Source organism: Apium graveolens, chromosome 11, assembly GCF_009905375.1.
Source record: "Apium graveolens cultivar Ventura chromosome 11, ASM990537v1, whole genome shotgun sequence".
In the NCBI taxonomy this organism is placed as follows: Eukaryota; Viridiplantae; Streptophyta; class Magnoliopsida; order Apiales; family Apiaceae; genus Apium; species Apium graveolens.
Window position 1 is genome coordinate 95840140 of NC_133657.1, and position 18975 is coordinate 95859114.

Below are 18975 nucleotides of genomic sequence, written 5' to 3' on the forward strand. Positions count from 1 at the left end.
TTGATATTAATTAGACCGTTAGTCCGATTCGAGCGAAACGAAAGCCCTTTGACTCTAAAAATTATTTATTTTCATTAAAAATAATATTAACACCTAATTTCTTCTAGAAACTAGTTGACCTTTGATATTTATTTGATTACAAGCCGAATCGCGTGCAGAGACGAGTCTGATAAATCCTGAAAAATAGGAAACAAGTCAGATAATGATTAGTTAAGTGAACAACGAGTTGATTTTGATTCTAAATTTTTTTTTAAACCTAAAAATGATTATGTGGCTTATGTGCTTATGTGTATTATGTGGTTAACCGAGTCTTACTTGATAATAAATAATACACGAGTCAATAATACGCGTATGTGTAGACAATAGGAGGTATGTGAAGTCGGTTTAAGACGCAATTGAGATACGAGATGCCTAAATCAGTCTATTTCTTTGATAGAAGCCAAGCCAGCAAGGCAGATTGAGCCGGTGATAAACGAAGGTGAAATACTTGAAGTGAATCACGTAGAAGGCAAGTTTTTCCCCTATTCTAATTTCTGAATAGTGACATTTCTTCAGATTCTTATCACGCTTGCACTCTTTTGATTCTTATTCACAAACACTGATATACAATTGTTATTCTCTTGTTCATATTTCATTTCGATTATTGATTCCTCCTTTTCCTTTTAATTCTCTATTCATATTCCAATTGTTACACATACATATTGGTATATTCTGGTGATTAAAATATATCAAAGTATATTATTTATTCCGGTTGCTCTTCCATGGACTGGATAATGACGTTTGGGATTAACTTTTACTTGATCCTAAGGACCGGGACATGACCGGATCCTTGATATGGGTCGTAGTGCCTGGGTACCCGATTGGATCTATATAGTGAGATATGGATCTGCACTATATCCTGGCTGATCAGTAGGGTATAGGTGCGAACTTGTGTCCAGTTTAGTTCATTTGTATTCGCCAGTAATGGCCTTCTTTCTATTCTCGCGGGTTTATATCTTTGCAGATGTACCCAGATTACCAATTCATTTAAATTGCTTTAACACTGTTTATATATTGCGGATTGTTGAGCAACTTTTGGCTCACCCCTTTTTATTGTTATTCACCTAATTGTTTTCACTTAAGAAGGAATATGAAACCTATCAGGAATCGAGTAGTAAAGAAGTGGGTCAAGCCACGGGATCCTCTCATACCCAAGGTGTTGATCCCAATCCAGGAAGAAAGCTTGGAGTTGCCCGAACAGGTGGAGTGTAGATAGTTCTTAGTGGGTGTGTTTGAATAAAGATGAACTTAGTTTAAAACTGGTTAGACAATGGTTTGTAATAAAGAGAGTTTAGTAAGACTTTAAATTTGGTTTGTAATAAAGTAGTTAGTGGTTCTTGTTTTCACACTTCAACCTAAAAAGATCCTGGTTAGTATTAAAGGGGTTAGATATATTTCTGCAATATTTTATATACAGGTTGTATAGGTTTGGAGATTAGCTAGTAACCCCCAGACTTATACCCCGGGTCTGGAGGGCGTTACATTTATCGCAGCAGAAGCACGATGGTCATACTAGTTCCATGAGTATTAGATACATGGGTGATTGGCTCTAGTGCAAGTGGGAGATTGTTAGTGTTTGTGCCTTAGAGACAACACTATGATGTTTTAATTTAAGACCTTAGGATTATTAATATTTATGTTCTATCGATTATTCCCTTTATAATTTATTATTTCTTAGTTTACTGCGATATAAATGTTAGATTAATAAATATCCTTGGAATATGATATGTAATTTTATATCTCTAAGTACGTGACTTAGAAATGAGATTATGAGAATAGTATCAATATTCCTAAAGGTCCCTAGTCGAGTATTATTATTAAGGGACAATAATAATGCATTAAGACCGGTGTGTTTGTTGACTGATGATCACATCTCATTGATCATACGTATAGTGATACTAAAGTCAAAAACACAGGCAGATATATATATACATGGTGATGGACAGACCCGATATGAGATTATACATGTCTGTTGTGTCATAAGTAATTCTCACATTGATAATGATTTAATGGTCCTTAGACCTGAAGTCATTATATTTCTATACAAGAATTAATATACATTGATTTCATTAAAAGTTATCTTTGACCGGTTAATGATAAAAGTGGATATTGGGTATATTATGAATCGTATGAGAAATATGAATAATCTAGATAGGATTTAACCCTCCTATTTTAGGAGTGATATTATTGGCCTCTTGTGTGAGCTAGACTACGAAATGCGTGGCCACGGTCAAATGTTGATTTGATATGTTAGTCTACTCATTGATCAATGAAACTTGGATTAAACTTTGATGAGGATGACACATTATATGCCTCTAGTTTAATCTATAATATTTGGTTAAAGGGATTATATTATATTATACATTATTCACAAAAGATTAAATCGATCACCGATTCAATTATTATTACTTGGGTAGCAATGATGCATTACTAGATGCCGCTCATTGTTTACGATTTTAAATTAGATTTAAAATTCGTTGCCAACGTAATAATAACCTATAGGGTCACACACTAATAATGCTTAAAGGATTATTTAATTTAAATTGGATTTAAATTATATTAAAGTAATTTGAATTATTTATAATATTAATTTAGTATGACTTAATTAATTGGATAAATATTGATATTCAAATTTACTAATATTAATTATGAAATTTATTTGTTAAATAATTAAGTGAGAATTAATTATAATACAAATAGGAACTTTGAATTAATAATAACTCCTAATTAGTTAAGAGTTATAATTCGTTTTTCTACTCTCTATATAACATCTCTTGTGTGGCTGATTTTGAGGTGAAAAAGACTTTACTAAAACCCTAGCCACCAAGAGAGAAGATAGAGCAAAAAGAAACGAGTTTGTGCTAGTACACATCCAATCCTTGAGTTCAAGCATTCGTGTGGATACCGATAGACCATAGATCGCGAGAGCGGGAAGCGTGGTGATTGAACAAGCTTTGGATCTCCATTAGTCAACCAATTGGTAAAGCTTCTTAAGGTAAACAATCTGATCTATGATTTAAATATATATTTTTTGCATGGATCCTGCGGTGGGTTTCAAAAATTCTGATTTTTCACGTTTTTAATTACTGTTTCCGTTACGTTTATGTGCTCGAAACCCAACACTTTATAGTCCCGACGGATGACAACTGAACATCCATCGAGAGTGTAGCTTATGTAACAATAAGTCTTGTAGCACATTTCCGCAAACAATAATGTATTAGGTGAGTAGATGTTGTAGGTATCTTTAAGTCATGTTGAATACTAGATTGATAGGAAGAATAGGTTGGCTAATTTTAAATATAAGATGTCTTGTAATTCTGTATAAGTGAAATAGACTCAAGTGACAGAAAGGCACCCGACGGATGATCTACAAAGACTATTGACAGATATTCAACAAGGCTCCCGACGGATGACCAATATAGTCCCGACAGATGATCATATTCAAAAAGAGCAGTTGACAGTGACAACACAGTCACATGCGTCGGGTGTTTGCAAATGAAATATTGCAGCCTAATAGCAGGAGTTGGAGAACAAAGAAGCATTACCATTTCCATGCAATTATGAAGATATTCAAAGATGCTGGATAGAGTGATGTAGCAGCATGAAGTTAGACCAGATATAGTTTGTCTTATTGTCTTGTCTTACTATCATATAACTTGGTAATATATAAACCAAGAGTAGCAAGTTGAAAAGTATCCAAGTTAGAAAGAAACACTAGAGAAATAGATGAAGCAAAATCTGTAAAGAATTTCTCAGTTGTTCTTGTTATTGAACTTGTAAGCATCTGTGTGCTATTCAAGCATCACAGAGTTCTCATATATATATATATATATATATATATCTGGTGAATAAGTTCAAATCCACCAGAAAATTTTAAAGCCTTGTGTTTTATTACTTTGTCTTTTGATTTTCATTTTACTTTTATTCCGCACTCTTGCAAAATCAAACACAGTTATATATTAAGTAAGAACATTCTTAAAATTAGAAAATGGAGCCAGAATTACATTCAACCCCCCCTTCTGTAATTCTTGTTGCATTGATTGGGAATAACAGTCATATGTAGAGCAGCCAATAAGAATTCTAGATCGGCAGGAGAGAGTATTGAGAAATAAGTCCGTACCTTTAGTACGAGTTTTGTGGAGGAACCCTATGGTTGAAGAATGAACCTGGGAACTTGAGAGTGAAATGTTAAAAAAATATCCCCAGTTATTTTCTTAGCGAGATTCTGAGGACATAATCCAATTAAGGGGGAATGATGTAACGACTGGAAAATTACGCTTGTATTATATCGTAATAAAGATAAATTATGTGTTTTATTATATCATTTATGTGTATTTAGTTATAAAACCCTAATGGTTATGTGCTACGTGTGTTCTGTATCGTCAAGGTATTTATTGGGTATTTTATTCCGTATTAAAAGCTTTCGTATTAAAAGTTATACGACCCGAACTTTGTTTTAATAGCTGATATTTAGAATAAAATAATTAGCCTTATTTTTTCTAGGATGGCGTGTACCATAACATTATTCTGAACATCCAGTTATTTTATAAATTTTCTCATTTCATGAAAAATGACTTTTTCGGGCCCCTTCGGGTGTCAAAAACCCCACAAAAATCATATTTTATTTTTATAAAATTATGGAATTTCAATTATACCATTTCTTTATATTTTTGAATTATTCACAATTTTTGAGAAATTTTAGCATATATATTGTACATATTAAATATTTAAAAATTAATACTCAAAAATTATAATATTTGGGGCCAATTAATTTTAATAGATGTATAATTAGGCCCTTAATTTTAATTCGCAGTATTATTTTTCCTACTATAAATAGCCATTTTATATTTAATTATTTATAATTAATTATAAAAAATCAGAAAATTCTGAAAAATCCGCAAATTTCTAGAAATTAGGGTTCTTGAGTTCTTGGATTCAAGCTTCGATTTCAAGGTGTTTCTGTGATCCAAATTCATCATGTGAGTAACCAATCGAAAGCTCACGACTTCTACTTTCTAATTTTGCTATCAATTTCATGTTTAAATGCATCATTTTTTCAATTTTAATTTTTGGGTTTTGATTCGAATTCGGGTTCTTTAGTTTGAGATTATTTTCATTTAATTGATTGATGTAGAGTTATAGATCGTGAAATTTGTTATTGATTGAGACTGGTTTCGTTGAATATGGTTTACGTTTAGTGTTCGCCTGAAAATCACCGCCTTAAATGACATTTTCTTTTTCCGGTCACGGGGATGATTTTTTTAATAATTTTTTGGACTGGGTTAGGTTGATAACGAAGAAAGGAACAATTTGCAACTAAATATGTCAAGTTCTGGGTTGACATTGCCGGAAAATGCCGCAACTGTCGCCGGCGTTCTTCGACTTTGGTGGGAGAAGACGATACAGTTATTGTCTGTAACTTTGGAGTTGGAGTTTGATTTCCTGGGTTGATAGGGATTAAAAACCCTATGAAATCAAGGATGAATAACCCCCTATGTAGCCGGAATTGAGGTCGTCGGGAAACTAGGTTGTCGGCGGATAGTTTAACTGGTCGGCGACCCGGTTGTGTTCTTGGGAACCCAAATACAATCCCAGTTTGAAACCCGGTTTTGATCCTGTTTTCCCCAAAATTATTTTCATAAAACTGTTTTGGGAAATTTTATTTTTATTTTTACTTTTATTCATATTATTTTTATAAATAATAAAAAATTCAGTTTTATTTATTTTATAAATTGATTTATTAATTATTTAATTGATTTATTTATTTTATAAATAATTCTGAAATATTTCTAAAATTCAAAATTAATTATTTCTTTAATTATTAATTATTTATTAATTATTTAAAAATGATGAATTATTTTGATAATTAATCAAATATTTTTTAATAAATTATAATTAATTCATTTTAATTCTAAAAATTATGGAAAAATCATTTTTAATTCTAATTTTTCCTAAATAATTATTTCAAAATATTTTTGAGGTTCAATTAATTTTCATAATTGATTATATTGAATAATAAATTAATTTATTCTTATTTATTAAACAATAATTGAACCGTTTATCCGATTTAAGCGAAATGAAAGCCCTGTGACTCATAAAAAATAATTTGTTTTCATTAAAAATAGTATCAAACCTTGATTTCTTTTAAAAGCGAGTCGTCTTTCGATAATTATTTATTTATAGACCCTATTAATTATAGAAATGGGTCCAATAAATTCCGAAAATTAGGAAACGAGCTAGATATTGTTCGGTAATCCGAATGGTGATCCGATTTCGATTCTAAAAATTACTTTAAAGCCTAAAATGAATATGTGACTTATGTGCTATGTTAATTATGTGGTCATTAGAGTCTACTTGCTAGTAATTATTATACGAGTCGATTGTAAACGTACGAGTAGACGATAAGGGCTACGTGAAGTCGGTTTGAGACATGATTGAGATACAAGTTGACTAAATGAGTATCTTTACTTGATAGAGACGAAGTCAACAAGGGGGACCAAGCTAGCGCCAGAGAACGGTGATATAGTTGTAGTAAGTCGCATAACAGGCAAGTTTTCTTCCCTATTCTAAATTCAGAATAGTGAACTAATTCCTTCTATTCAAATTCTCATTCTAATTAAACACTGATAATTCTTATTCACAAACACTGATATACAATTATTGTTTTGTTATTTATATTTTATTTCAATTCCTGATTTCTCTTGATTCATTGAATACTCTATTCATATTCCAATAGATTATATATATATATACATATATCATTATATACTCCGATGTTGGGATACATCGAAGCATACCGATTATTCCGGTTGCTCATCTGTGGACTGAATGGTGATGATTAGGATCAGGTATACACTTGATCCTATGGACCGAGAATTAACCGGATCCTTGTTTTGGGTTGTTGAGCCTAAGTACCCGATTGGATCTATACATAGAGGTATAGATCTGCACTGTACCCTGACTAATCAGCAGGATATAGGGGCGAACTTGTGTCCAGTCTAGTTTATTGATACTCGCAGATAGTGGCCTTCATTCTTTTTTTACAAGATTACATCTTTACAGATACAACCAGATTACCGGTTCATTTATCGTTATCATAATACTGTGTATATATTGTGGAGTTGTTGAGCAAATTTTGGCTCACCCCCTTTGTTGTTATTCATCTTATTTATTTTCAGTTAAGAAGGAAAATGAAACATATCCGGATTCGCGTAGTAAAGAAGTGGGTCAAGCAGCGAGATCCTCTAATACCAAAAGTGCTAATCATGATTCAGGAAGAGAGCTTCGAGCTACCTGAGCAGGTGTAGTTTATATGGATATGGTGTGATTTTGAATAAAATGAAGTCCGTTAAAACTTGTTTAGACAATGGTTTGGAATAAAGAGAGTTCTTTGAGATTTTAAATTTGGTTTGTAATAAAGATAGTTTGTCGTTCTTATTTTCATACCTCAACCTAAAAAGATCCTGGATAGATTTAAAGGGGTTAGACATATATTTGCATAACTGTTATATATGTGGTACACTATTGGAGATTAGCAAGTAACCCCCAGATCTAGATCCCGGATTTGGAGGGCATTACATTTCATCCTTACTGTGCAATAAAACACCCAAGTAAATCTACTATATTCATCAACAACAACTAGAGTATACCTTTTCTTGTTAATTGACTTGACATTCACAGGGCCAAAGAGATCCAAATACAGCACTTGATATGGCTTCTTGATGGATGATTCTGACTTGCTTTTGAAACAGGTTCTTCTTTGCTTGGTTTATTGACATGCATCACACAAACCATCAGCGGAGTATTACATGTTTGGTAGACCTCTTACTAAATCTTTCTTCACTACTTCTTTGAGATTATTGAAGTTGAGGTGAGAAAGCTTCTTATGCCAATTCCAACTTTCATCTACCGATGACTTGGTTACCAAACAAGTTTCAGGACCATTAATATTTGCATAAAGTTTGGCTTTATAAATGTTTCCATGTCTGTAGGTATTATTCCCAAACAATCTAACAAAGAATTACAAAAGGGGGGTTGAATATAATTCTGTTATTTTAAGAACTTACACTATCAAATATATAACTGTTTTTGAATAGGCACAAGTGCAAAATGAACGTATTGAGTGTATTCAAATATAAAGTAATTAAACACAAGGATTAAAATTTTTTTGGTGGATTTAACTTGTTCACCAGAGATATATATTAGACCGAGAAATTTGTGATGCAAATGTGCACACAGTTGCTTACAAGTAGAATTACAAACTATAGAAAAATTCTTTAAAGATAGTGCTTTTTCTATTTCTCTAGTTGAATGCTTAATTAACTACAAGCTGCTCTTGGTTTATATATTACAAGTTACAATTGAATAAGCCAACTAATAAAACAAGATGTGTCTTTGTCTAATCACATACTTCTTCATTTCTCCATCCAGTAACTTTGATTTTTTTGAGTAAGCATGGAAATGGAAATGCTTCTTTGTTCTCTAAAACCTGAAATTAGGCTGCCACATTTTATTTGCATACAATCAACCCATTGGACTATCAAGTCACTGTCAACTGCTTTTTAAATGTGATCATCCATTGAGACTCTGTTAGATCATCCGTTGAAACTTTGTTTGATCATCCGTCGAGACTCTGGTTGATCATCCGTCAAGACTTAAGTTGATCATCCATTGAAATCTTGTGGAAACATCCGTTGAAAGTCTTTCATGACACTTGACTCTATTTCACTTATGCAGAATTACAAGGCATCTAATATTTACAATTAGCGAACTTATTCTGCATATTATTCTAGTAGTCAACATGACTTAGAATATCCTACAACATCTATTTCACTAAGGCATTACTCTTTGCAGGAATGTGTTACAAAACTTATAAATACATAAGCTACACTCTCAACGGATGATGATAAGATTATCCATCGAGAGCTACAAAAACACTTAATTAAATCTACTAAGGTGTTTTGTTGAACTTATCATCAAGACTATGACATATTCCTAACAATCTCCCCCAATTTATGTTTACTGGAATTGTAGGCATAAATTTAAGAAAAACTTGATGATAACAAAACACCCTAAAAAGTACAGACTGATTAATAGTAGCTAAAAATGATAAGTGCTACAATCTATTAAAAATTATACAGAGGAAGGTTCATAGATAATCTCACAAGCCATTTTCAAGGTGCTCCTCTAAGCTGGGCAAATTTATCTTATTTCCTTAATGTCTAGTCTTCTTACCCAGCTTCTCATTTTTCACTTCAATCTGGTCTTAAAGTTTCCTATAGATTTCAGATTCATCTTCATTAGACTGATCCAACATTTCTTGCATCTCTATGAGAGTTTCATTACTTGAAATTTTTAGCTGATCCTCTAATTTGAAGAATCTTCTAGTATTCTTCTCATCCTTGAACTCCATTATCCAGTATGGCCTCAAATACACTCTATCTCCATTGTAAGGAATAGTTAACACTCTTGGGAGTGCATTTGGGTCCTTGTTAGGTCACATAACACTATAAAAGGGGGTTGAATCACTACGCCATAAGTGCACATTTGCAACGGTTTTTATCCAGCGTTGTACGAAAAACATTGCATTATCTACAAAATTTTCAGTTTATTGCAACACGGTGGAGAAAGTGTTCCAGTACATTGAAGCTACTGTTGTTAATAACTGTTAGTGTTGCGCAACATGCAACAGTAGAGGTCACAGCGTTGCATTAGATATTTTTTTATTATTTAATAAATGCTGACATGAAAAATAAATCTGAGGTGGCATGTTGGGGACCCACAGTTGTTGACGTGGAATGCTGACGTGGCATGTGGGTCCCACTAAAGGGGGCCATTTTTACTGATGTGGCATATGTGGGTCCCACATCCGGGACCACTGGTGACGTAGTATGCTGACGTGGCATGCCACGTCAGCAGCTGACATGGCATGCTGACGTGGCACTAGTGGGTCCCACATATAGGGCCCAAAATGCTAACGTGGCATGCTGGCATGGCATAATTGGGGCCCACTGCTAACATGGAAGGTGACGTGGCACTTTAGGCGTTGCATTTGCTTTCTCGTGTTGCAGTAGGTTATTTAGTGTTGCCTTAGCTATTGTACTATTGTTAAAATTTATTTGTTATATTCATGTTCTAATTTTTTAAAAATTATTTTTAATTGGTCCAACCGTACGGATGATGTTACCTACTAATTTTAGAGATGTGTAATTTTTTTTAAAAAAATAGATTTTATATCATGTGCTTTTATAATAGTCAAACCACGGTGCACACAGGTTCCCATTACGTAGTCTTGTTCCGGGTGGTGATTCTATTTTTTTAAAATTTTGTTCAACGATCCAACCGTACGGATGATGATTCCTCTAATTTTAGAGATGTCTAAATATTTTTTAAAAAAATTAGATTTTATATCATGTATTTTTATAATAGTCAAATTATGGTCAACACGGGTTCCTATAACCAAGTCTTGTCCCGAGTGGTGATTCTATTTTATTAAAATTTTTGTTAACGATCCAACCGTACGGATGATGTTACCTAAGTATTTTAGAGATGTATATTTTTTTAAAAAAAATAGATTTTATATCGTGTGTTTTTCTAATAGTCAAATTAAGGTCAACACGTGTTCGTGTTGCTAAGTCTTGTCCGGGGTGGTGATTCTATTTCTTTTAAAATTCTTGTTCGATGATCCAACCGTACAGATGATATTACCTACTAATTTTAGAGATTTATATATTTTTTTTAAAATTTCAAATTTTTATATCGTGTGTTTTTATAATAGTCAAATTACGGTCAACATTGGTTCCTATTACCAGGTCTTGTCCCGAGTGATGATTCTATTTTTTTAAATTCTTGTTCGATGATCCAATCATATGGATGATATTACCTACTAATTTAAGAGATGTGTAATTTTTTTTTAAAAATTCAGATTTTATATTGTGTGCTTTTATAATAGTCAAACCACGGTCAACACAGGTTCCCATTAACCAGTCTTGTCCCGAGTGGTAATTTTTTTTTAAAAAAAATTATTGTTCGGCGTTCCAACCGTACAGATGATGTTACTTACTAATTTTAGAGATGTGTAATTTTTTTTAATTTTTTATATAGACAACTGATCAAAGAACGAGGTTTTAATTAGTCAATAAATAATTATATTTCACCATTTAAATACATATCTTACCTCAATATTTTAATATTTACTTTTATTTTTTATTATTTCATATTATTTGTATATATAATAAAAATTTCAGTATTTACTATTTTATTTCAAATAAATAAGAAAAATCACATACATCTAAGCAAGATGCTTAGGCGGGTAAAATCCCGCTAATACTTTTTGCCCTAGTTTCAACTTTTCATTTAGCCGCTCTCTTATCGTCTTTTCAACTTAGACGCTCTCTTCTCCTCTTCTCAACTATATCCTTCTCTCTCTCTCTCTCAATAGTTTCAATTCACTGTTGATTCTTCTTCTCCCTCAATAGTCTTCATCATATCTCTTAATATCAAATTATCAATATATCTTTAATTTGAGATAGACTATATACTTTGAAGAACCATTTTCATAAAACTCACATCCTTTTTGTTCCTTTAAAGAACCCTAATTAAACCCTTCTTCATCAAGGTCTATATCTAATGACAAGGAGCTCACCACTGCTACCAAAGTTGCAATTGTTGGCGCTCTCCTTTTCCATGTTTTTTTTAATTTTTACTGTGTTTTTAAAAAAACCACATGTTTGATAAAATGTCCATGAGAGTTTTTTTGGATTTATGAGTTTACAAGCTATACTCATATGATAATTATCTGTTTTGATGAGATTCATGTTGTATTTTGTGTGCAAGTTGTTTGACATGTTCATGGGATGCTTTGACAAAAGATTTAGCATGTATGGTAATGATTCCAAACATTGGGGCTTCTATTTAGGTTGTACTCTCAAATTTGGACTGTAAATCTTAAATTTATACTATAATATTTCTCATTTCTAAACTTCAGTTTATACTTATTTGAGTCTTTTGATTTCTTAAGTCAGGGTTTTCAAATTTGGGTTTATTCGATCCCAAAAATTACATGTGCTATTATGTAGGTTTTTATGTAATTTCGGTTTTTTGTGTCTTTTACATTTTTGTATATATATTTATCTCTAAGCAATCTCTCGAGTCTCATAATAGTGTTTCCGTTATACAAACAGAACTGCAGAGTTTAAGTTCTACTGTTGAGACTAATGTTGCACCTGATGCTTCTGCTGTTGTTGCTCCCTAAGGAAACACGACACCTTCTATGCAATCATATTAGATAGCTTTCTTGATGACTGCATTTGTTGTTTGTTGTGTTCTCATGTCAAATGCACGCGCTCGTTTAGTTCTTGCAAAAGTGTTATAATTCTGTTCAAATTTTTGACGATCAAATTAGGAACTTCGGAGTTCTTGCAAAAGTGTTATAGTTCTTGTACGTGCTCGGAAGTATTTATGAAGAATTTAAGTATCCTGGACAGCAGAAAGAGGGTTAGGATATGGAGGATTATCTTTGTCCGTAACATTCCATACACTGATGCAAGATGAAATGGAAAGGTTAGTTCTATTTATGTGTTCAATTCACTCCTAGTTTCCCAGTTTATTCCTAGGGAAAATGCATTGATCATCCAGACTGTCTTTCACACTCCCTGTATCTTTTTCCTTTACATGGTGACAGTGACATTAATATTGCAAATATAAGTGTTGTATGGGCTTGACTGAAGTACAAATCTTGCGAAAATTATAATTTTCTTTGTTTTTATTCTGAATTTCCAATCTCAGGTGACGAGAAAAATTAGTGTATGGGATAGATCAATTTCAAATTTCTCTTAGGGTACATATTTAAAATTGATTATTAACTTTATACATGTATGTACATATTCAGTGAGCTCCCACTGGAAATTACTCCTTGGTCCTCCCCTGCTCAGAAGCTTGTCTGTGTAATGAAAAGCCACTTCACGTGGTATTAATACAATAAGAAAAAAACTACATTGTTACCAGTTAATTCAAATAATTGATTTTTTTTTCTCTTTGGACAGGCAAACGATAGATTGTTGGTTATTTGAAAAAGTAGAATATTATCAATGTATGGTAGCTTCAGGGAATCTCTCTCTCTCTCTCTCTCTCATTATGTCTTTAAAAACATTTTTGCGTCTGGTTTATGCTGCATCGATGAGATTATTCAATTTGTTTAGTCATTGATACTTGATACTTGCTTAGTTCCCGGAAATCTGTTAAAAGTTAAAAATGAAAGTCATAAGCTATTATTGACTTTAAGAAGCATATCAAAACACTAAAAGAGTTGAAAGGACTCGAGAGTTGCATAGTGTACATGAAGTTGGAGAGCAGTTACACTCATGAGGGTTTCTACATGAAATACCACTATGGGCGCAAACTTGATAATTGATATATAGTCTTTGTCTATCTCCGTCCTACATCCCTATCACTCCTTCCTGTCCAGAATTTATAAGTTCTTGCTTCTACAGATGTATTTAAAACAAAAAAAACACAGAAGGCTGGCTTGGAGTTGGAGGACTTTATATTAGACATTGGATATTTGTTATATATTTGACTGTTTCTCTAATTTAAAGGACTGAGTATGATATGAACTGTTTTATGCCATTATCATATGCATGTGAATCATCTAGGCAAGCTTATTAATCTTTACTAAATAATGATGCATTTTTTACAGATTCCAAAGCTTCGATTACGTCGCCTTTTTCCTAATGTACGATATTCTTTATGGATTGATGGAAAACTTCAGCTTGTCGCTGATCCATATCAAATTCTTGAAAGGTACATCTTATAAATTGTAGTGCTTATGTTTGGGTTTTTTGAAAAACCAGTGTCATAATAATTACAAACACATTGGCAAAATGACGTGTCACTTTCCACGTAGGACACAATGGTGATATGGCTTCATTTTATGCAACACTAACTGTTGTTGTCATTGTACGCTTTTACTGTTGCAAAAGATGCATAATACAACGCTTTCTGGTGTTGCATAATTCGTTGCCTTAGGGCTCTACGGCCACGTCCATATTGGCAACCCCGGCCTGGTGTTGCCTATTACCTTATGCAACACTATTTAGGCCTTATGCAACTGTATAGTAGGGTTGCCTATGTGCACTTATGTCGTAGTGAATATAGTGTTTATACAATCAAATCAATTTAAAACACAAAGTAGTAGTTTATTCAATCGTAATAAACTCTGTTACAGTAGATTAAATTACTCTCCCAATGATGTATGAATATCACTAAAAGCTGCTAGGGTTACAATGAATAATCTTTCTCGTGAATGATAACACTTATAGTGTAAACCCTAAGCTGTGTTTATATAGTACACAGTTACAAGATATCTTCTAATTGATATGAGATATATCTCTTCCTAAAATACATCAATCAGATATTATCTTCTACAAGTCTTCTAGTCGTCCAAATCCTAAAGCATATCTTCCTTTGTTTTAGTCCAGATCCTCTCCTAGAAATCAGCCGCACTTTACTTCTGAAGCATATCCTTCCTTAAGTTCTGATATCACAAGTTGTGATATCTTAAGTTCTGATATCTTTCTATCTTCAGTAAGTCCTAATTTCCAGTAAGTCCTGATAAGTCCTGATATTAAGTTCTGAAACTAAACAAATCAGATTAGACATGGCATCACAAATATATCTAACAATCTCCCCCAACTTATAAATTATGTAAAATAAACAAGTTAATATATTTGATGATGTCAAAAACATTTAAGTACAAATGCAATGAGAGTTTATTTAGACAACTAACTACAACTTACAGTCCTTGCATCTTTTACCAATCTTACTGAATCAATCTAAATCCAAAATGATTCTTGACAAAGTTTGATATCAGCTTCTCTTCTGCATTTCTCAGAACTTGAGCTAATGTAGCCTTGACTTGCTTCATTTCTTCATCTTGACTTCCAATCTGGTAGATGGCAATCCTAAGTGCTGAAATATGATTTCTTTCCAATCCATCACCAAGTCTAATTACCCTTGGATGAGAGGAGTCTTCATTGTAGCATAGATATTTCTCTTTCAGAATAACTTCCATCTTAGCATAATTCTTCTTCATTGAAATTTCTCTTCCATCACCTTCAACTATCTTTGGAATAAATTCTGCAACCCTTGATCTAGAGATTCTGGCTTTATTCCTTATGGTCTTCATGATGAAATTTGACCATCTTCTGGTAACCCCAGACTTTATCTCCAAAAGATAATGAAAGAATTGAAGTTCTTTAAGAGATTTTTTCAGCACATCTGATTCAGACATTATGTATGTTCTTCCATCTTTAAGAAATAGAATCAGCTTTTCCTTGACTTTACTCTTATCATGAGTATCCAGTACCACTTGAACAGATATAACCTTGTCAAGGTGTTTCTGTGTAACTTCCTCAAGTGGTTTGTCAGTTAATAAAAATAGATCTTTGATATTCACTGCAACTCCTGTTTTGATCTTTGTTTCACTTGATTCTAACCCAGATCTATCTCTTGCTTCTCTGGCATTCAATCCAACAGTTATGAAATCAGATAGCAGTTGACTTTTCTTAGGATCTGATGGATTAACATTTTTCCATAGGAGTTTCTTCTTATCAGCAACTGTCATCTTGTTCAAATCAGCTTGAGCTCTGTCAGAGGTTGATGTCTTGATGACTTGTTTAGGATTTACAGATTCTTCTATAGCTTGTTATTCTAAAATATCTTCACTCTGAACAACTTTAGCTATGTCAGAGGTTGTCTTAGATTCTTCTGTCATCTTTCTTCTTTTTAGAGTTTCAACAATTTCATCTTCTGCAGCAGCATCATCAAAGACTTGAACCAACTTGCACACGGGATCCATCAGAATTTGAGGAATCTTCATTTCCTGTTTCTTGACTGTCTCCCCAACTTTTCCTTTTCCCTTGTCTTTGGGATCAGTAGTAGTTAGAGATCTAGTACTTGATCTTGGAATCTCTGTGGCAGATCTTTCTTTTACCACAATACCTTTCTCCTTAGGTCTGGGAGGCTTCTTTGCATTAGAAGCGTTAGATTTAGGATTTGTCTTCTCAGCAGCAAATCTAGCTTTTTCCTCCTTTAGAGTCTCTAAATCCATTCCAGGATTATGCTTGAGAAACAATCTTTTAGCAATTTCTTCATCAAGAGTCTGAATTTTGGGATCTTTATAGTAGACAGTAGTCTCCCTTCCCTTGAGCTTCAGAGTTTGTAAAAACTTCTGAGAGTCTTGACTTCCAGACTGAATCAGAATATCATAACTTGATATCAGAGTTTGAGCATTCACAGCTTCAGAACTTGTATTCTTCTGTGTAGAAGATTTGCTAGAATCAGAAATTAGTTTTTGTGAAGAAACTTTGCTGCTTTTCTTGCCTTGACTTTAACCTTTGCCCTTGCTAGGGTTTCCCTGGTCATCTTCAGAATCATCCTTTTTCTTCAGTGATTTGCTAATTGAGCATTTGGACTTAACTACCTTCTCCCCCTTTTTGGCATCATCTAACAGGAGTAGAGAAAGAAGGATTTCCACTGAAGATTGGATTTCATTGAGCTGTGTTTGTTGAGAGGCTTGATTCTGCAAGACCTCATCCAGTTGAGCCTGCTGCTTGGTTTGAACTTGCATAATAGCTTCCATTTTTTCATGAATTGGTTTGATAAACCTATTCTTTTCTAGCTTGAGTATCAGGTCTAGCTTATCAACATTTTCCTGAAGTTTATCTACCTTTTTATGAGTCTTGGAGTGTAGACCTTGAAGATTTTTAGTACTGAGAGCAATAACTTTAAGTTGTTGCTTGAAATTAGAACTTGTCAGCAACTCATCAGCTTTTGAATATGTTTTGACAGAACATCTGAGCTAGGAATGAAATCAGGTTCATTCCACTTCTTTGCCCATTAAACTCCTCTAAAAGTTTCCTCCCATGGAACAGGAGCATCTTCTTCAACAAATTTAAGTGGTGCCTCCTTTCCAAGAATTGGAGCACTGACTGGAGCACTTGCTGGAGCACTATCTCCAGAAATTGATAAAATCTCATCATCTTCTGATAACACCAGAGTGTGTGTAACTGAAGGAGATTCTGGAACAACTTCATTTGTTTTAGGTTCCAAATCCAGAATCGGAGTAGTAGAAATTTCAGCATTTATTATTGGAGAAACAGGTGGAGTTGACACATTTGCTAGTGGTGCTTCCAGATACAAAACAGATGGAATATGCAACCTCTGACTGTCAATTTCAGGACTTAACCCTGAATCTTCAACTATAGCAGTTTCTTTGAATGGAGAGATATGAGGTGTGATCTCTGTGTCATGAACAGTGTCTTCAGGTGCTAGAAGGGCTTCAATTACAATTGGTTTTGATGAGATCAGAGAATCCTGATCCCCTTCCTCAGCATCTTCATATTGAGATTGTGTAATTTTCACACCTGCTCTAGTCTTCCTTGATCTTCTAGATGGTGGAGTGACATGATCTGTATCAGAATTTGAAGATCTTTTCCTTTTCAAAATCCCAGAACCCTCAGCTTTATTCTCCTTCTAAAGAGTTAATTCTTCAGCTGCTACTGTCACAGACTCTGATTCAGGAACCTGGACTTGTTCATCCTCATCAGATTCATCTCTCAGAATCATCATTCTTTTTCTCCTTGGTGAAGATTTAGACACAGAGATAGTCCTTTTGGTTTTGGTCCTAGAGGATGTGTCACATTTTACAACTGGCACCTTTCGAAAAGTACCAGAGGTTGGTTTGGTTTTGGATTTGAGAGGTGAGGTTCTGATAGTAGGTGATGATGCTGGTTGATAGTAGGTTCTGATAGTAGGCTGTGGTTGAGTATTGGAAGGCTGTGTTGGTGGAGGTTGAGAAGTAGAAGGCTGTGTAGGTGCAACATCAGAATATATGGTTGTGTATGTGTGAGGATCAGAGTTTACTAAGAACTATTTTACAGATTGAGGAATTTGGAGGGGTCTTAGTATATTCTTCTTATTAGCAGCAGATAATAAGTCTGTGAAAGCCCTTTTATGACGTTTAAAGGGTTCAATTGTCTCACTAAAGTTTTGGGGCTTATCAGAAAAACAAAAACATTAAATAAGCTGACAGAACCTAGAAAAATAAACAGTATTTGGGTCCTCTTTCATCCTATTTCCAATAAAACCTAGCACAACACTAGCATAATCAAAATGAGTTTTATTGAGAAGAGCATACCCAATTTGCTGAGTCATGATTGGAATAGCATCAAAATTGGAGCATTTGTTGGCAAAGGCTTTGGTTATACAGTCAAAAAAGAAGCTCCACTCCCTCCTGATGTAGGGCCTCTTCAGTTGTCCCAGCTTGGACAAATATTTCTCATAGCCAAGATTTTCCATCATGTTTTGAAGTACTGACTCTCCAACTTGTGAACTGTAAGTACAGTTTTTTGGCAAATACAACGCTTGTCGAATAGTTGACAAGGTGACCAAGTGCTCATCTTCCCCTGTTTTAAAAATAATGCTTGTGGACCTATTTTCACCACCATCATCATAGACTCCAGACCTCCAAAACTCCAGAATTTGCTTGTCTGAGAGAGTCTGTGGTTCGGTCAGAGCATACCCAATTTCACTTCGAGCAAGAAAATCTTGAATGAAGTGAAGTTCTGAAGGAGCCTCGTCCTTGTTGAGAATAGCCATGTAGTTGTTGGGAACAAACTTGGCTCCATCATAGATAAGGTCCTTTGGTGCCATTTATGTGAGAAACTAAGTGAAAAGTTGTGTGTTTGCAAGGTGTTTGATAAAATGCCTGTAAGAAAGTCCGTTAGAAAATAGAGAGAAAAAGAGAGAGAGAGAGAGAGAGAGAGAGAGAGAGAGAGTAAAAGAAATAAGAGATAAGATAAGAGAGAAGTTAAAAGATTTGATAATGTTTTATCTCTAATATTTATACTCTTTCCACTCAACGGCTCTTTTTGGAAG